The sequence below is a fragment of the Rhinopithecus roxellana genome, chromosome 13 (assembly GCF_007565055.1).
Source record: "Rhinopithecus roxellana isolate Shanxi Qingling chromosome 13, ASM756505v1, whole genome shotgun sequence".
Classification (NCBI taxonomy): Eukaryota; Metazoa; Chordata; class Mammalia; order Primates; family Cercopithecidae; genus Rhinopithecus; species Rhinopithecus roxellana.
The window spans coordinates 105,710,854-105,731,301 of record NC_044561.1 but is presented as its reverse complement, the minus strand read 5'-3'; positions in this window follow the sequence as shown (position 1 = coordinate 105,731,301).

Genomic DNA, 20,448 nt, shown 5'->3' with positions numbered 1-20,448 from the left:
ACCTTGCCTTAAAAAACTGTGCCCTGAGGCCTGATTTTAAGACCCAAACAGACCCCCATTCTCCTCTCTGAGGACCTGGAGTATGAGCTGATTACAGAAAGTAGTAATGAACTGGGGCAGGGGACAGGCACAATTGTAGCTCACAGCAGTCTCCAACTCTCTAGCATCCTCCTGCCACAGCCTTCCAAGTAGCTGGGACTGCAGGCAGGCACCACCACGACCCACAGCTCTCTGAGATTTTTGACCCCAGCAGCTTCCCTTCATCTGGAAGTTTTCCTGATTGATTAGAACTTCAAGGCTTCTGAGTTCTATTAGTTAGAATTTCACAGCCAGAGAATTCTACTGTTTGGAATGTTATAGCATCACAGATGCTGGAAGTCTGGGGGCTGGGGATTCCCCTTGCTGCCTCCTGGTGTTGTGTGTGGCAGGGGACACTTGCCTCTTTCTGGGTCCCAGTCAGGCTCCTGGTACCCCAACAAGACCCTATTTGGTTTGGAGTTGGTTGGTACTGGGAGGAGGTTTTGGGGGCCCAAGAAATCAAGGTGAAGGTCACATAGCATCTGCAGACTGGGAAGGTACCACTGATAAAGCTCAGAAATGGTCTGGAAGTCATGGCCCTGAGGATCCCCCACGAGGCACCCAAGAACAGGGCAGTCACGGTTCTGCAGCCAAACAGACTGACGCTATTACTGTGTGACTTTCAGCAAATCTCTCGACCCATTTGAGACTCTGTTTCCAAATCAGACAGCCGAATGATGTGGGATCAGGCCAGGCTCAGTGCCTCAGGCCTGTAATGTCAGCACTTTGGGAGGCCGAGTCGGGTGGATTGCTTGAGCCCAGGAGTTTGAGACCAGCCTGGGCAACGTGGTGAAACCCCATCTATACTAAAAAATACAAAAATTAGCTGGGTGTGGTGGTGCACGACTGTAGTCCCAGCTACCTGGGAGACTGAGGTGGGATGAGGAGCTGTGATTGTGCCACTGTACTCCAGCCTGGCTGACAGCAAGACTCTGTCTCAGAAAAACAAAAACAAAAACAAAAACCTGCTCACTAGGTTTGTGAGGATTCAGAGCTTAGCAAGGGGCCTGGTGCATGGCAAGTGCTCATTAAATGTAAGTTATTACTCTGAGTTACTTAAACTTCCTGATGTGTAGGACTCTCTACTGAACTCTCGAGATCAGGATAAGTTTCCATGGAAGGCAGCGAATTATAGAGAGTAAGAATTTCAGTGCAAAGGTCAGATCCTACTTCTGCCATATGTGGCTGTGGGTGGCTTCCTGGACCCTCTGAGCCGCCTCCACTTCCTCTTCTGCACAATGGTGAGTTTTTTGTTTTGTTTTGTTTTGTTTTTGTTTCTGTAATTTGAGACGGAGTTTCACTCTTGTTGCCCAAGCTGAAGTGCAATGGCACTATCTCAGCTCACTGCAGCCTCCGCCTCCCAGGTTCAAGCCATTCTCCTGCCTCAGTCTCCCGAGTAGCTGGGATTACAGGTGCGCACCACCATGCCCGGTTAATTTTTTGTATTTTTATTGGAGATGGGGTTTCACCATGGCCAGGCTGGTCTTAATCTCCTGACCTCAGGTGTTCCATCCACTTTAGCCTCCCAGAGTGCTGGGATTACAAGCGTGAGCCACCGTGCCCAGGCTTTTTTTTTTTTTTTTTTTTGAGACAGAGTCGCACTCTGTTGCCCAGGCTGAAGTGCAATGGTGTGATCTCGGCTCATTGCAACCTCTGCCTCCCAGGTTCAAGCGATTCTCCTGCCTCAGCCTCCCAAGTAGTTGGGATTACAGGCACTCACCACCACGTCTGGCTGTTTGATATTTTTAGTAGAGATAGGGTTTCCCCATGTTGGCCACATTGGTCTTGAACTTCTGGCCTCAAGTGATCCGCCCACCTCAGTCTCCTAAAGTGCTGGAATTACAGGGTTGAGCCACCGCATCCATCCATATATATATATGTAGATGCACCATCTTGGTTCACTGCAACCTCCGCCTCCAGGGTTCAAGCAATTCTCTTGTCTCAGCCCTCCCAGTAGCTGGGATTACAGGCATGCACCACTAGGCCAGGCAACTTTTTTGTTTTTTAGTAGAGACAGGGTTTCACCATGTTGGCCAGGCTGGTCTCAAATTCCTGACCTCAGGTGATCCGCCTGCTTCGGACTCCCAAAGTGTTGGGATTACAGGTGTAAGCCAAGGTCCATCTGTATATTTTTGTTTTTGAGACATGGTCTTGCTCTGTCACCCAGACTGGAGTGCAATGGTGCGATTTAGGCTCACTGCAACCTGCGCCTCCCAAGTTCAAGCACTCCTACCTCAGCCTCCCAAGTAGCTGAGATTACAGGCGCGTGCTACCATGCCCAGCTAATTTTGTACTTTTAGTAGAGACAGGCTTTCACCATGTTGGCCAGGCTGGTCTCGAACTCCTAACCTCAAGTGATCTACCCACCTTGGCCTCCCAAGTTGTTGGGATTACAGGTGTGAGCCACTGCACTGGTTCATCCCATCTGTTTTTTTTTTTTTTTTTTGAGACGGAGTCTTGGCTCACTGCAACCTCTGCCTCCCAGGTTCAAGGGTTTCTCTTGCCTCAGCCTCCCAAGTAGCTGGGATTACAGGAACATGCTACCACGCGTGGCTAATTTTTGTGCTTTAATAGAGATGGAGTTTCGTCATGTTGGCCAGGCTGGTCTTGAACTCCTGAGCTCAGGTAATCCACCCCCCTCAGCCTCCTAAAGTGCTGGGATTAAAGGCGTGAGCCACCACATCTGGCCCATATTTTTTTTAAAGCCCACTTTTTTTTTTTTTTTTTTGAGACGGAGTCTTGCTCTGCCGCCCAGGCTGGAGTGCAGTGGCCGGCTCTCAGCTCACTGCAAGCTCCGCCTCCCGGGTTCACGCCATTCTCCTGTCTCAGCCTCCCGAGTAGCTGGGACTACAGGCGCCCGCCTCGTCGCCCGGCTAGTTTTTTGTATTTTTTAGTAGAGACGGGGTTTCACCGTATTAGCCAGGATGGTCTCGATCTCCTGACCTCATGATCCGCCCGTCTCGGCCTCCCAAAGTGCTGGGATTACAGGCTTGAGCCACCGCGCCTGGCCTTTTAAAGCCAACTTTAAACACCCATTGGATGGCTATTATAAAAACAGCCATGGCCAGACATGGTGCCTCACGCCTGTAATTCCAGCACTTTGGGAGGCCAAGACGGGTGGATTATCTGAGGTCAGGAGTTCGAGACCAGCCTGGCCAACATGGTGAAACCCCCTCTCTACTAAAAATACAAAAATTAGCCAGGCGTGGTGGCACATGCCTGTAATCCCAGCTCCTTGGGGGGGTGGCTGAGGCAGAAGAATAGCTTGAACCCAGGAGGCTGAGGTTGTAGTGAGCCGAGATCGCACCACTGCACTCCAGCCTGGGCAAAAGAGCGAAACTCCGTCTCAAAAAAAAAAAAAAAAAGAAATTATGCCATTTGTCTGTGGCTGGGAGCAGTGGCTCACATCTGGATTCCCAGCACTTTGGGAAGCTGAGGCTAGAGGATCACCTGAGGCTGGGAGTTCAAGACCAGCTTGATCAACATGGAGAAACCCTGCCTCTACTAAAAAATTTGCCAGGGGTGGTGGCGCAGACCTGTAATCTCAGCTACTCTGGAGGCTGTGGCAGGAGAATCACTGGAACCCAGGAGGCAAAGTTTATGGTGAACCGAGGTAGTCCCATTGCACTCCAGCCTGGGCAATAAGAGTAAAACAAAAACAAAACAAACAAAAACAAACAAATAAAAAAAAACAGCCCATGAGCCTAGTCAACATAGTGAGACCCCATCTCTACAAAAAGTTTAAACATTAGCCAGGTGTGGTGGCACACACCTGTAAGTCCCAGCTACTTGAGAGACTGAGGTGGGAGGAATGCTTGAGACCAAGAGTTCAAGGCTGCAGGGAGTTATGGTCATGCCACTGCACTCCAGCCTGGGCATCAAAGGAAGATGCTGTCCCTTAAAAAAAAAAAACAAAAAAACAGGCTTGGTGCAGTGGCTCACACCTGTAATCCCAGCACTTTGGGAGGCCGAGGCGGGTGTACCACCTGAGGCCAGGAGTTTGAGGCCAGCCTGACCAACATGGTGAAACCCCATCTCTACTAAAAATACAAAAATTAGTCGGGCGTGGTGGTGGGCACATGTAATCCCAGCTACTTGGGAGGCTGAGACAGGAGAATGGCTTGAACCCAGGAGGGAGAGGCTGCAGTGAGCTGAGATTGTACCATTGCACTTCAGCCTGGGTGACAGCGAGACACCGTCTGGAAAAAAAGAAAAAAGAGCTTAGGAATGGTCACCATTTGCGAAGAAGCCCTTAATACATTGATACACTGATAAGTAAAGTGTTGTCTGAAAAAGGGAAGTATTTGCCAGGGTGAACCAACTTCTTGCAAAAAAAAAGAAAAAGATTGGTTTGCAAGAGTTTCCCGAGGCAAACAGTGAGACTATTTATTGATTTACAGTCTTTTCTTTCCAGGTCAGAATTTCTTGGAACAGTCAAATCTTCTTGATATAGGGGATCTCAGTTCTCAGACCTAATAATTGGATATGATTGTCTCCATTTTTATATTTATCCTGTTCCCTATTGATGGGCACTTACTTTTTTTTCCAGTATTTCACTATTACATGCTATGCTTCAATGACACCTTGTGCACAGGGGTGAGTTTCACTAGGGCCCCCACCTAGAAGTGGAATTGCTGGGTAGTGAGATGTGAGCATCTTCAATTTTTCTGGAGTCCTAGATTCTTTCTAATCCATCTCCCTGCCTCCCAGAAGAGGAAGCCTCTTTCCACAGCCACCACAGCAGACGGCAGGAACTGCCAGGGCTTTGCCCACACCGGCTGCTTGCCCACCCACCTGCCCTCCCTTGTTCTGGCAGATTAATGGTGACCTGTGACCCTGACAGGCTGGCCACACTCCCGGCCAATTTCAGCCTGTCGAGAGGAGTCCCAGGGGTGGTCAGGGTCTGGGGATGCGTTAGCCAGATGGGCCTGGGAGGTCTCGGTTTGGCTTATCCCAGGAGGCAGAGCAGGTGGGCAGCCCTCAGCAACCCCCCACACATTCTCCTCATCATGCATCATTGGGCTGGAGCTGGAGCCAGATGGTGGGGATGGGGCAGCTTGCAGCTTCTGCCCTGACAAAGGATCCTCTATACTGCACCCCCACCCTGACGCTGACCAGCTTGGCTAGTCTAGTCTCTGGCTGCCCAATTACTCTCAGCCCTGGCCTGTCCCGCCCCGGGGTGCCTTTCTGCCGATCCTGTTTGTGGAGGAAGTCTGCAATGTTCCTGGAGACTCTTGGACTTGGAAAGTCACTTACCATTAACTTGAGAGTGAGCAGGTAAAACCAAGACAGCATGGCCCTGTGGTCATAACAGGTGACAGATTCAAATGCAGTAATAGGATTAAGTGCAATGGGCCAGGTGGCAAACTGGTGCCTGGCTTTCAGTGAGCCCTCATCAGCAGCCTCTGTGACTGCTATGAATGGGGAAACCGAGGCCTAGAGGGGAGGACACTTGCAGAAGAGCCTCATGGTTAGGAGGTTAGGCTTGAGAGTCAGGCCTACCTGTGTTAATCCAGATCTGCTACTGAGAGTGAGTCCTTGGGCAAATCACCTAAGCTCTCAGTTTCACCAGCTGAAATGCGGCCCTCTGAGGCCTCATCATAGAGAACAATCCTGAGGATGAGGAAAGATAATGCAAGGAAGGCATCTGGTAGATAGTAAGGACTCAGTACATGAGTCCTAAACCTCATCATCCTTGATTTTCTCTTTCATTTTCCTTCCTTCCTTCCTTCCTTCCTTCCTTCCTTCCTTCCTTCCTTCCTTCCTTCCTTCCTTCCTTCCTCCCTTCCTCCCTTCCTCCCTTCCTCCCTTCCTCCCTTCCTCCTTCCCTTCTTCCTTTCTCTCTCTCTCTCTTTTTTTTTTTTTGTTTGAGTTGGAGTCTTGCTCTGTCGCCCAGGCTGGAGTGCAGTGGCATGATCTCAGCTCACTGCAACCTTTGCCTCCTGCGTTCAAGCGATTCTCCTGCCTCAGCCTCCTGAGTAGCTGGGACTATAGGCACGCGCCACCATGCTCGGCTAATTTTTATATTTTTAGTAGAGACAGGGTTTCACTGTGTTAGCCAGCATGGTCTCGATCTCCTGACCTCGTGATCTGCCCGCCTCAGCCTCCCAAAGTGCTGGGATTACAGGCATGAGCCACCGCACCCGGCCTCTTTCTCTCTCTTTCTTTCCTTTCTCCTCTCCTCTCCTCTCCTCTCCTCTCCTCTCCTCCCCTCCCTTCCCCTCCCCTCCCCTCTCCTCCCCTCTCCTTTCTCACTCACTCTGTCACCCAGGCTGGAGTGCAGTGGCACAATCTCAGCTCACTGCAACCTCCACCTCCCGGGTTCAAGTAATTCTCCTGCCTCAGCCTCCCATACAGCTGGAATTACAGGCACTTGCCACCACACCAGGCTAATTTTTTATATTTTTAGTAGAGATGGGGTTTCACCATGTTAGCCAGGATGGTCTCGATCTCCTGACTTCATGATCCGCCTGCCTTGGCCTCCGAAAGGGCTGGGACTACAGGCATGAGCCATAGTACCCAGCCTTCCTTCCTTCTTTCTTTCTTTCGAGACGAAGCCTCTGTTGCCCAGGCTGGAGTGCAGTGGCATGATCTTGGCTCACTGCAACCTCTGCCTCTTGGGTTCAAGTGATTCTCCTGCCTCAGCCTCTCATGTACTGGGATTGCAGATGCCTGCCACCATGCCCAGCTAACTTTTGTATTTTTGGTACAGACGGGGTTTTGCCATGTTGGTCAGGCTGATCTTGAACCCCTGACCACAAGTGATCTGCCTGGCTCAGTCTCCCACAGTGCGGGGATTACAGGTATGCGGGTATGAGCAACCATGCCCAACCTTTTTTTTTTTTTTTTTTTTTTTTTTGAGACAGGGTCTCTTGCTGTCACCCACTCTGGAGTGCAGTGATGCAATCTCGGCTCACTGCAACCTCTGCCTCCTGGGGGTCAAGAGATCCTCCCACTTCAGCCTCCTGAGTAGCTAAGACTACAGGTGATGACCAGCAGGCCCCGCTAATTTTTTATTTTTATTTTTATTTTTAATTTTTTTTTTTTTTTGAGACGGAGTCTCACTCTGTCGCCCAGGCTGGAGTGCAGTGGCGCGATCTCCGCTCACTGCAAGCTCCGCCGCCTCCCGGGTTCACGCTATTCTCCTGCCTCAGCCTCCCTAGAAGCTGGGACTACAGGCGCCCGCCACCACGCCTGGCTAATTTTTTCTGTATTTTTAGTAGAGATGGGGTTTCACCGTGTTCGCCAGGATGGTCTTGATCTCCTGACCTCGTGATCCGCCCGCCTCGGCCTCCCAAAGTGCTGGGATTACAGGCGTGAGCCACCGCGCCCAGCTAATTTTTGATTTTTTATAGAGACAGGGTTTCACTGTGTCACCCGGGCTGGTCTCAAAGTCCAGAGCTCAAGCGATCCTCCCACCTTGGCCTGCCAAAGTGCTGGGATTACAGGCGTGAGCCAGTGCTCCTGGCCCCTTTCCTGTTTCTTTCATTTCTTCCTTCCTTCTCTCTTTCACCATTTCTCAGAAGTGGTTGGTTCAAAGGTTTTCTCTGACTTGGGGAAGAGCATGTGAGAGCCCAGCGGGGCTGGGGAGGCAGGCAGGCCAGGGCTAGCCACAGGGCTGCAGCCCGGCCAGCACTCACGCGGGGCTGCCTCCAGGAATCCCTCCCCACACACGGGGCCTGGGCACCTTTCAATTGGCTCCTTGCTGCCAAGCGAAGTCTATTAATATCAAAGTAATGAGGTAATTACTGTGATTTAGAAAAATTACTAGTGAATGCTTTTGAGGGAATTTCAGAGCAGGGAAGAGGGTAAGTGAAACATCTGTGAGGAAAGGGATACAGTGCTGTCAGGAATGAATCCTGAGGGTGGGTGAACTCTGGCCTGCGTGGGGCAGGGTAGGGGTGCTTGGAAGGGACCACCCCAGTGTCATACATGTGCATGGGACTTTTGGAGTAAATAATAGGGGAGGAGCGTGTGTGCGTGTGTGTGTGTGTAACCAGGGTATAGGATTTTCAGGCCCTAGGAGCACCCCGACTTTGGCTGGTACAAAGCAGCAGATTCCAGGGTGAAGAACAAACCCTGCAGCCAGAGGCCAGCCCCTTTTCACAATCCCAGCCTCTGACTGCCCTTGACTGATCTCCACCCACAGAATCCCCCCAGCCCTGAGGCCACCGGCCTGGAGAAGGGTTAGATGAGTAAAGAGCTCTCTGCATGAGAGAAGTTGGGCAGAGCTCAGAAGCAGCGGTTGTCAAGGTGTGACTCTTGGACTGGCAGCATGGTCACCGCCTGGGAACTTGCTAAAAATGCACATTCTCAGGCTGCTGCAGAGCCACTGAATCAGTAACTCTGGGGTGGGGACTAGTGATCTGATTTGTTGTTGTTTTTGAGACGGAGCCTCGCTCCATTGCCCAGGCTGGAGTGCAGTGGTGTGAACTCGGCTCACTTCAACCTCCGCCTCCCAGGTTCAAGCCATTCTCCTGTCTCAGCCTCCTGAGTAGCTGGGATTACAGGCTCAGGCCACCACACCCAACCTGACAATCTGTTTTAAGGAGCCCTTAACAGAGGCATGAAATGATGGGAAGGGTCAGGCCTGGGAAATGGAGGCCGGAGACTGCTTTGAGAGGCTTTTAGGAGGTTGAATCTGTAGGAATTGGTACCGGGGTGGGTGTGGAAGATAGTACGGCAGTAGTAGTTGTAGTAATAATAATAACAGTAATAATGACTTGAACATGTATTGTGCACTTTCTGTTCTCTTATTTAATCCTCACAATAAGCCTAAGAGGCAGCTACTATTCTGATCCCAATTTTTCACATAGGAAACTAAAGAACAGAGAGGCTGAATGCCCAAGGCCACAAAACTGGTAGCTGGTGGAGCTGGGATGCAATTTCAGTCTTCAGATGCTGGGTTTTTGCCTCCTCTCTAATACCAGGCTGCTTTGGTAATCTGAAGAGGGTTGTTGGTGACCTGAGTGAGCAGTAAGGGCTGCCAGGGGAGAAGTAACTTCCAGGGAAGCAGGCCAGGTGCAGTGGCTCACGCCTGTAATCCCAGCACTTTGGGAGGCCGAGGTGGGTGGATCACGAGGTCAGGAGATCGAGACCATCCTGGCTAACTCGGTGAAACCCCGTCTCTACTAAAAATACAAAAAATTAACTGGGCATGGTGGCAGGCGCCTGTAGTCCCAGCTACTTGGGAGGCTGAGGCAGGAGAATGGTGTGAGCCCAGGAGGCAGAGCTTGCAGTGAGCAGAGATCACGCCACTGCACTCCAGCCTGGGTGACAGAGCAAGACTCCGTCTTAAAAAAAAAAAAAAAAAAAACTTCCAGGGAAGCTAAACTTTTGTTTTTGAATTTACTGAGCACTTACTATGTGCTAGGCATGACGCAAAGCATTTACTGGTGCACTGTCACATTTATTTATTTATTAATTATTATTATTATTTTTTGAGATGGAGTCTTACTCTGTCACCCAGGCTGGAGTGCAATGGCACGATCTCGGCTCACTGCAACCTCTGCCTGCCAGCTTCAAGCAATTTTCTTGCCTTAGCCTCCTGAGTAGCTGGGATTACAGGCACCCGCCACCATGCCCAGCTAGTTTTTGTATTTTTAGTAGAGAGGGGGCTTCACCATGTTGGCCAGGCTGGTGTCAAACTCCTGACCTCGTGATCCGTCTGCCTCAGCCTCCCAAAGTGCTGGGATTACAAGGCGTGAGCCACCTCGCCCTGCCTAATTTCGTATTTTTAATAGAGACAGGGTTTTGCCATGTTGGCCAGGCTGTCTTGAACTTCTGACCTCAGGTGATCTGCCAAAGTGCTGGGATTACAGGTGTGAGCCACTGGGGCTGGCCTACTCTCACATTTAGATGTCACACTGATCCTTTAGGTACTGTAATTATTCCATGTTACAAATGATCTAATTGAGGCTCAGAGAGAGCGTTGCCTGCCCAAGATCACAGTCTTTTTTTTTTTTTTTTTTGACCCAAGGTCTCACTCTGTTACCTAGGCTGGAGTAGTGCAGTGGCAGCATCACGGCTCACTGCACCCTCGATCTCCCAGGTTCAAGCAATCCTCTCATCTTGGCCCCTCCCCGCCCCCTGCTGAGTATCTGGGACTACAGGTGCGCGCCACCACGCTTGGCTAATTTTTGATCTTTTGTAGAGATGGGATCTCACTCACAAATGTGAGCAACAACACCCAGCAATCACATAGTCTTTCTTGTGTCAGGTGCGAATCAGCCTAGTTGTGCTAACTCTGATTGGGAGGCGGGGGCGGGAGGGAAGTTTCACAATGACTCAATGGCCAATTGAATGTTTGTAAATTCATGGTTTATTGAGAGGCTTTCACATCAACACGTAGGCAGTAATGAGAAAGGAGGAACAAGCCACAGGGAGTAGTTCCAGTAGCTCTGGGATGACCGTACTGACTGTTTTCCCTCGGAATGCCAACAAGGGTTGGGGGGCTGAAGGAGGGGTGGGGGCCTGAGGCTCTTCTCCCAGCAGAGCCTGATGGAAAAGAGGCCTCAGAGTTCTCATTGGTAGAGCTCCTACAGGCATCTCTGCCATGACCAGTTTCTTTTTCTTTTCTTTTTTTCTTTCCTTTTTGAGACAGGGTCTCGCTCTGTCACCCAGGCTGGAGTGCAAAGGTGTAATCACGGCTCACTGCAGCCTCATCCTCCCTGGCTCACATGATCCTCCCACATCAGCCTCAGGGATAGCTGGGACTACAGGAGTACACCGCCCAGCTAACTTTTTTTTTAGAGACAAAGTCTTGCTCTATCACCCAGGCTGGAGTGCAGTGGCGCGATCTTGGCTCACTGCAACCTCTGCCTCCTGGGTTCAAGCGATTCTCCTGCCTCACCCTCCCGAGTCGCTGGGACTACAGGTGTGTGCCACCATGCCTGGCTAATTTTTTTTGGGGTATTTTTAGTAAAGTTGGGGTTTCACCATGTTGGCCAGGATGGTCTTGAACTCCTGACCTCAAGTCATCCACCTGTCTTGGCCTCCCAAAATGCTGGTATTACAGGCGTGAGCCACCGTGCCTGGCCAACTTTTTAAATTTTTAGTAGAGATGTGGTCTCCCTGTGTTGCCAGGCTGCTGTTGAACTGCTGGGCTCAAGCAGTCTCCTTACTTCATCCTTCCAAAATGTTGGGGTTACAGGCATGACCCATAACACCCCGTGATGGTCCGTTTATTGCGGTGTTCGTGGCTCTCTGCAGGAGTCTCCATAGCCATTATCTCAGCTGCCTTGTGGCTTCTCTTTCCTGTTAGGTCTTGTTAGGTCTTGGGGGTGCCTGACCACAGCAGGTGTTATCACCTCTGTCCACCGTACACTTTGAGGGGTCAGCAGTTTCACTGTAGGCTGAGTCACTTGTCATAAGTGACTCCATTTTGACATGTTTAGGATCACAAAACATTATTATTTATCACATAGTGAGTGGCAAGGCCGCAGGAATTTGGAATCGTGGCTCTTAATCCAGATCGGCAGACCCTAGTCTCTGTGGGGATCGCCTCGCACAGTGGGTGCCTTCCTGCTTTGGGCTCACCTGGGACGCCACTCTATGTTTCCGGTACCAAGGACAGGACCAGGGACAGAGTGACAGTGAATATCTGTTAAATGACATTTTAGGGCCGGGCGCGGTGGCTCAAGCCTGTAATCTCAGCACTTTGGGAGGCCGAGAAGGGCGGATCATGAGGTCAGGAGATCAAGACCATCCTGGCTAACACAGTGAAATCCCGTCTCCACTAAAAAATACAAAAAAACTAGCCGGGCGCGGTGGCAGGCGCCTGTAGTCCCAGCTACTCGGGAGGCTGAGGCAGGAGAATGGCGTGAACCCGGGAGGCGGAGCTTGCAGTGAGCTGAGATCCGGCCACTGCACTCCAGCCTGGGCAACAGAGCAAGACTCCGTCTCAAAAAAAATAAATAAATAAATAATAAATGACATTTTAACATTTGTTTAAATAAAAACAGTCCATTACCTCTATTGTGGAGTAGAAAAGCAAGCAAACAAACAAATAACTAAAATAAAACAGACTACAGAAGCCAGAAGCCAGGGGAAGGAAATGAAGGAAATGAAATTCATGGAGGCTCTCATGTGCCAGGTACTTTGCTTACACAAGGTCAGTTTAGTGCTTTCAGAACCCTCCAGTCTTTTGTTTTATTATCCTCATTTTACAGATGAGAAAAGTGAGACAGCAAGGAAGTGACCTGTTTGAGGTCACACGATGAGTCTGTGGGAGAATCAGGGTTTGATGCCCTTGGTCTGACCCCCACAGTTCTTTTTTTTTTTCCAAAAGACAAAGTCTTGGCCGGGCATGGTGGCTCACGTTTGTAATCCCAGCACTTGGGGAGGCCGAGGCAGGTGGATCACCTGAGGTCAGGAGTTCGAGACCAGCCTGGCCAACATGGTGAAATCCCATCTCTACTGAAAATACAAAAAATGAGCCAGGCATAGTGGTGTGCACCTGTAATCCTAGCTACTCAGGAGGCTGAGGCAGGAGAATTGCTGGAACCCAGGAGGTGGAAGTTGCAGTGAGTTGAGATGGAGCCATTATACTCCTGCCTGGGCAACAACAGCGAAACACAGTCTCAAAAAAAAAAAAAAAAAAAAAAAAAGACGGAGTCTTGTTCTGTCACCAGCCTGGAGTGCAGTGGCGCGATCTCAGTTCACTGCAACCTCTGCCTCCCAGGTTCAAGTGATTCTCCTGCCTCAACTTCCTGAGTAGCTGAGACTACAGACACATGCCACCATGCCAGCTAATTTTTGTATTTTTAGCAGAGACAGGGTTTCACCATGTTGGCCAGGGTGGTCTGGATCTCTTGACCTCGTGATCTGCCCTCCTCAGGCTCCCAATGTTCTGGGATTATGGGCCTGAGCCACTGTGCCCAGCTGAGACATGTCAAACTCCTGACAGGTCAAACTCCTGACCTCAAACGATCCACCCTTCTCGGCCTCCTAAAGTGCTGGGATTACAGGTGTGAGCTACTGTGCCCAGCCTCACATTGGTTCTCTTTCCACTGGTCCAGTTTGTGACTCTGGAGGGTTGGGATAAAGAGATGGGAGGGGCTCAATAACTGGCGACTGGTATAATAATAGTGACACCATTATGTGTGAAATGGATGTGTAATCCTCACACAGAGAAGGGAAAAACGTGCTTCGAGAGTCACAATCTCAGCCTGGGCAACACAGCAAGACTCCATCTCTACAGAAATTAAAGAAAAATAGCCAGGCCTGGACTGGGCGCGGTGGCTCAAGCCTGTAATTCCAACACTTTGCGAGGCCAAGGCGGGCAGATAGCAAGGTCAGGAGTTTGAGACCAGCCTGACCAACATGGTGAAACTGTGTCTCTACTAAAAATACAAAAATTAACGGGGCCTAGTGGCAGGCACCTGTAATCCCAGCTACTCGGGAGGCTGAGGCAGGAGAATCCTTTGAACCTGGTAGGTGGAGGTTGTAGTGAGCCGAGATAGCACTGCTGCACTCCAGCCTGGGCGAAAGAGTGAGACTCTGTCAAAAAAAAAAAAAAGAAAAAAGAAAAGAAGAAGAAAAATAGTCAGGCCTGTTGGTGGGCTACCTGGGAGGCTGAGATGGGAGGATCGCTTGAGCCCAGGCGTTCGAGGATACGTGTGAGCCGTGGTCGTGCTACTACGCTTAAGCCTGGGTGACAGAGTGAGACGCTACCTCAAAAACCAAAACCAAACTCACAAACAAAAAGTGACAATCTCAAGGAGCCCAGCTTCCCATCCCATTCCCGCCTTCCAACACTTCCAGGGCTGATGGCACCCGCTAGGACCTTGCGACCCTGGCTCTCTGCTGCCCCCTCCTGGCATCTGTCAGGTGGCGCCTGGATGTGAAATCTTCAGCCTATCTCCAGTGCAGCAACAGTGTCTTTTGTGAGTGACCAATACAAGGGTGGGAAGGACACAGTTGGGGATACCTCCTCTAGGGCCTCTGGTTCCTCTCTAATGAAATTCTGGATTGGGACTAAAAGTTCCTAGACCATGACTCTGAATCTTTCTCTGCCAAGGATAACATCTTCCCGGCCTTTCATGATCTCCAGCCAAAGAGCCAAACCGGCGGGGCGTGGTGGCTCACCCCTGTAATCCCAGCACTTTGGGAGGCTGAGGTAGGTGGATCGAATGAACTCAGGAGTTCCAAACCAGCCTGGGCAACATGGTGAAACCCCGTCTCTCCGAAAAAAAAAAAAAAAAAAAAAAAAATTGGTGCACACCTGTAGTCACAGCTACTCAGGAGGCTGAGGTGGGAGGATCGCTTGAGTCTGGGAGGCGGAGGTTGCAGTGAGCTGTGATTGCACCACGGCACTCTAGCCTGGGTGATGGATTGAGACCCCTTTCTCCAAAAACAAACAAACAAAAAAGAAACAGAGTGAGACCCTGTCTCAAAAAGCAAACAAACAAACAAAAAAATCGGCTGGGTGGCTCATGCTTGTAATCCCAACAGTTTGGGAGGCTGAGGTGGGCAGATCATGAGGTCAGGAGTTCGAGACCAGCCTGGCCAACATGGTGAAACTTTGTCTTGACTAAAAATACAAAAATCAGCCGGACATGGTGTGAGCCAAGATCGGGCCACTGCACTCCAGCCTGCACGACAGAGCAAGACTCTGTCTCGGGGGGGGGCAGAAATAAAAAAGAAAAAGCCAAACCCTTTGCCCTGGTTCCTATCCCCTGTATTTCCTCTTCTTCTCCTTCTCTTTTTCTCCTTCTTCTTCTCCTTCTTCTTCTCCTTCTCTTTTTCTCCTTCTTCTTCTCCTTCTTCTTCTCCTTCTCCTTCTTCTTCTCTTTTTTTTTGAGATGGAGTCTCTCTGTTGCCCAGGCTGGAGTGGAGTGCAAATGGGGAAATCTGGGCTCACTGCAACCTCCACCTCCCGAATTCAAGCGATTCTCCTGCCTCAGACTCCTGAGTAGCTGGGATTACAGGTGCCCACCACCATACCTGGCTAATTTTTGTATTTTTAGTAAAGACAGGGTTTCACCATGTTGGTCAGGCTGGTCTCGAACTCCTAACCTCAGGTGATCCACCTGCTTTGGCCTCCCAAAGTGCTGGGATTACAGGCGTGAGCCACCGCGTCCGGGCGCCTGTGCTTCTCTTTTCTGGAAGCGTCTTACTCCTCCCTAACTGAACATCATCAGAGCCCAGATTGAAGCATCACCATCACCCAACAAGGTTGCTTTTCTTGTTGTGGAGACAGAATTACAGGCCCAGGATTCATGTCTGGTTTAAATGGAAAACCCCTTAATCACCATCCTATACATCCCCCACTATAGCGAGTGTCCTGCTTCCAGAGCTGATTTGTCTATGCTTGCTCTGTCCTCTTCAGCTTCATATCTACCCCAGGGCTCAGCACATGGCCCATTTTTCTTCTTTCTCTATGCTGTCTTCCCAGGTTATCTTAGACTGTCACACACTTTAAATATCTTCCATATGTCATTAACTCTCCTTAATCTCCTTCACACAAGCCATTAGCAAGGCTTAGCAATCTTACCTCCTTAATACCTCTTAATTATTATTATTATTTTTTCTTTCTTTTTTTTTTTTTTTTTTTTTTGAGATGGAGTCTCGCTCTGTCACCCAGGCTGGAGTGCTGTGGCCGGATCTCAGCTCACTGCAAGCTCCGCCTCCCGGGTTCACGCCATTCTCCTGTCTCAGCCTCCCGAGTAGCTGGGACTACAGGCGCCGCCACGTCGCCCGGCTAGTTTTTTTTTTGTAGTTTTTAGTAGAGACGGGGTTTCATCGTGTTAGCCAGGATGGTCTCGATCTCCTGACCTCGTGATCCGCCCGTCTCGGCCTCCCAAAGTGCTGGGATTACAGGCTTGAGCCACCGCGCCCGGCCAATACCTCTTAATTATATTTAGCCCTTTCCATCCCCACTGCAGTCACCTTTCTAGTTCAGGTCACCACCACCTGCCCTGTGAACAACTTCAATTTTTTTTTTTTTTTGATACAGAGTCTTGCTCTGTCGCCAGGCTGGAGTGCAGTGGCGCGATCTTGGCTCACTGCAATCTCTGCCTCCCGGGTTCAAGCGGTCCCACTACCTCAGCCTCCTGAGTAGCTGGGACTACAGGTGCACCACCATGCCCAGCTAACTTTTTGTATTTTTAGTAGAGATGAGGTTTCAGCATGTTGGCCAGGCTGGTCTCGAACTCCTGATCTCATGTGATCTGCCTGCCTCAGCCTCCCAAAGTGCTGGGATTACAGGCGTGAGTCACCGCGCCTGGCCTAATTTTTTTTTTTTTTAAGAGACGGGGTCTTACTCTGTCACCCAGGCTAGGCTGCAGCAGTGCAATGATAGCTCACTGCAGCCTCGAACTCTTTTATTCTCAAGCTCAATCAACTGTCTTGCCTCAGCCTCTTGAGTAGCTGGGGCTACAGGTGCACAGCACCATGTCTGGCTAATTTTTTTGTTTTTCTTAAAAACAATTTTTTTACAGTTTTATTATTCTTTTAAATTATTTATTTATTTGTTTTTGAGATGGAGTCTTGCTCTGTCGCCCAGACTGGAGTGTGGTGGTGGCGTGATCTTGGCTCACTGCAACCACCACCTCCTGAGTTTAGGTGATTCTCCTGCCTCAGCCCCTCGAGTAGCTGGAATTACAGGTGCGTGCCACCACGCCTAGCTAATTTTTTATTTTTAGTAGAGATGTGGTTTCACCATATTAGCCAGGTGGGTCTTGAATTCCTGACTGCAGGTGATCTGCCAGCCTCGGTCTCCCAAAGTGTTGTGATTGCAGGCACGAGCCACTGTGCCCGCCAAGAAACTTCAGGGTTTTTTTTTGGTTTTTTTTTGGAGACAGAGTCTCGTTCTGTCACCCAGGCTGGAATGCAGTGGCATGATCTCGACTCACTGCAACCTCTGCCTGCTGGGTTCAAGCGATTCTCATGGCTCAGCCTCCTGAGTAGCTGAGATTACAGGCAGGAACTACCACACCCAGCTAATTTTTGTATTTTTAGTAGAGACAGGGTTTCACCATGTTGACCAGAATGGTCTCGATCGCCTGACCTTGTGATCTGCCCACCTCAGCCTCCCAAAGTGCTGGGATTACAGATGTGAACCACCCCACCCAGCCACGAAGCTTCAATTTTGATGCACATTTGGAATTATGGGGCAAGAGACAAGCCCAGGGCCCACCCAGGGTGAAAAAGCTGTTAGGTGACCCCCACATAAAGCCAGGGTCTGGAAAGGCTACATCCTCGTTGAAAGAGTGGACTGGGCCAGGCGCAGTGGCTCACACCTGTAATCCCAACACTTTGGAAGGCTGAGGCATACGGATTGCCTGAGGTCGGGAGTTCGAGACCAGCCTCGCCAGCATGGTGAAACCCTATCTCTACAAACATAAAAAATTACTCAGGCATGGTGGCAGGTGCCTATAATCCCAGGTACGCGGGAAGCTGAGGCAGGGGAATCACTTGAACCCGGGAGGCAGAGGTTGCAGTGAGCCAAGATCACGCTATTGCACTCCAGCCTGGGCAACAGAGCAAGAGTCCATCTCAAAAAAAAAAAAAAGGCTGGGCGCGGTGGCTCAAGCCTGTAATCCCAGCACTTTGGGAGGCCGAGACGGGCGGATCACGAGGTCAGGAGATCGAGACCATCCTGGCTAATACGGTGAAACCCTGTCTCTACTTAAAAATACAAAAAACTAGCCGGGCGACGAGGCGGGCGCCTGTAGTCCCAGCTACTCGGGAGGCTGAGGCAGGAGAATGGCGTAAACCCGGGAGGCGGAGCTTGCAGTGAGCTGAGATCCGGCCACTGCACTCCAGCCTGGGCGACAGAGCGAGACTCCGTCTCAAAAAAAAAAAAAAAAAAAAAGAAATTTAAAAAAAAAGAAAGAAAGAGTGGACTGCAAAAATCTTGCAGAGGGCACCAGCAAAGAAATTTCTCCATCATGAACATGGTGGGCGAGGGGAAAGCATCTCTGAGAATTTGTAACCTCACATGGGATTGCAACCTGTATTTCTACACCTTGTGTGAATCCAAAGATCCCATGCTAAAATATTTTATTTTATTTTATTTTTTGAGATGGCATTTTGCTCTTAATGACCCGGCTGGAGTATAGTGGCATGATCTCTGCTCAGTGAAACCTCCGCCTCCCAGGTCCAAGCGATTCTTCTGCCTCAACCTCCCAAGTAGCTGGGATTACAGGCATGCACCACCACGCCCGGCTAATTTTTTATTTTTGGTAGAGACAGGGTTTCATCATGTTGGCAGGCTGGTCTCAAACTCCTGACCTCAGGTGATCTGCCTGCCTTGGCCTCCTAAAGTGCTGAGATTACAGGCGTGAGCCACTGTGCCTGGCCTCATGCTAAGTATTGAAAGCACTCTTTTTTTTTTTTGAGGCAGAGTCTTGCTCTGTCACCCAGGCTGGAATGCAGTGCCACGATCTCAGCTCAGTGCAACCTCCACCTTCCGGGTTCAAGTGATTCTCCTGCCTCAGCCTCCTGAGTAGCTGGGATTATAGGCACGCACCGTTACGCCCGGCTAATTTTTGTATTTTTAGTAAAGACTGTGTTTCACCATGTTGGTCAGGCTGGTCTCAAACTCCTGACCTCGTGATCCACCTGCCTCGGCCTCCCAAAGTGCTGGGATTACAGGTATGAGCCACCACGCCCCGCCCTGAAAGCACTCTCAGGTTGGCTGTACCATCAGGCATCTGACAGAAGTACCCACAAATCCTCTCTGAAGGAATAGAACCTACTTCATCCCAGGCCTCAAAGAATGCATATAAACTGCGTAGTCAACAAGATTACACACATGTAACGAAGAAAAAAGATCCACCAGCTGCTGTCTATGGAGTAGCCATTCTTTTTTTTTTTTTTTTTTTTTTTTTTTTTGAGGCGGAGTCTTGCTCTGTCGCCCGGACTGGAGTGCAGTGGCTGGATCTCAGCTCACTGCAAGCTCCGCCTCCCGGGTTTGCGCCATTCTCCCGCCTCAGCCTCCCGAGTAGCTGGGACTACAGGCGCCCGCCACCTCGCCCGGCTAGTTTTTTTTTGTATTTTTAGTAGAGACGGGGTTTCACCGTGTTAGCCAGGATGGTCTCGATCTCCTGACCTCGTGATCCGCCCGTCTCGGCCTCCCAAAGTGCTGGGATTACAGGCTTGAGCCACCGCGCCCGGCCTGGAGTAGCCGTTCTTTTATTGCTTTAAGAAAAAGGCTGGGCTCACTGGCTCATGCTGTAATCCCAGGACTTTGGGAGGCCAAGGTAAGAGAATGGCTTCAGTCCAGGAGTTCCAGACCACTCTGGGCAACATAGTGGGACCCCATTTCTATTTAAATTAAATTAAAACAAATTTTAAAAAAGAAAAAGAAAAAAGAGCCACCAAGACTTCAGAATCAGAATTACTACATAGACTCATGCCTGCAATCCCAGTGCTTTGGGAGGTCGAGGCAGGAGGATAACTTGAACCCAGGAGTTTTGAGGTAGATCAGAAAGATTTGTTTTCCAAGCACTGGTCTTGACTTTGGTCACCATCCCGCTGATCAGAGCAGAATCTGGCCAATCCAGGATGCAGTGAAGAAGCCAGCCAAAATCAGCAGATGGTGACCAAAATGACCACTAGTTGCCCTCACTGCTCATTTGCATAAAGACACTCCCACTGGTGCCATGACAGTTTAGAAAGGCTATGGCAATGGGCCATGGCAATGGCCCAGAAGTTACCTTATATGGTTCCAGAAACTCAGCCCATTTTCCGGAAAGTTCTGAATAACTTGCCTCTTAATTTGCATATAATTAAAAGTGGGTATAGGCCTCACGGGTGGCTTACGTCTATAATCCTAGCACTTTGGGAGGCTGAGGTGGGCAGATCGCCTGAAGTCAGGAGTTCATGGCCAACATGGTGAAACTCCATCTCTACTAAAAATACAAAAAAATGAACCAGGCGTGGTGGCACACACCTGTAATCCCAGCTACTCAGGAGGCGGAGGCAGGAGAATCACTGGAACCAGGAGGTGGAGGCTGCAGTGAGTCAAGATCGTGCCACTGCACTCCAACCTGGGCAACAGAGCCAGACTCCATCTCAAAAAAAAAAAAAAAAGTGAGTATAAATACAGTTGCCCCCGCCCAGATGAAGCTACTCTGGGCACACTGCCTATGTGTTAACCCTCCTCTGCAAGGAGCAGTACCTCTGCTGCTGCTGTACACTGCTGCTTCAATAAAAGTTGCTGTCTGATACCACTGGCTCACCTTTGAATTATTTCCTGGGAGAAGCCAAGAAGCTTCTCAGGCCAAGGCCCAATTTTGGGGCTTGCCTGTCTTGAGCCCAGGAGTTAGAGGCTGCAGGAAGCTATGATCATGCCACCGTACTCCAGTCTGGGTGACAAAGCAAGCCCCTGTCTCTTTAAAAACAAAAAGAGGCTGGGCGCAG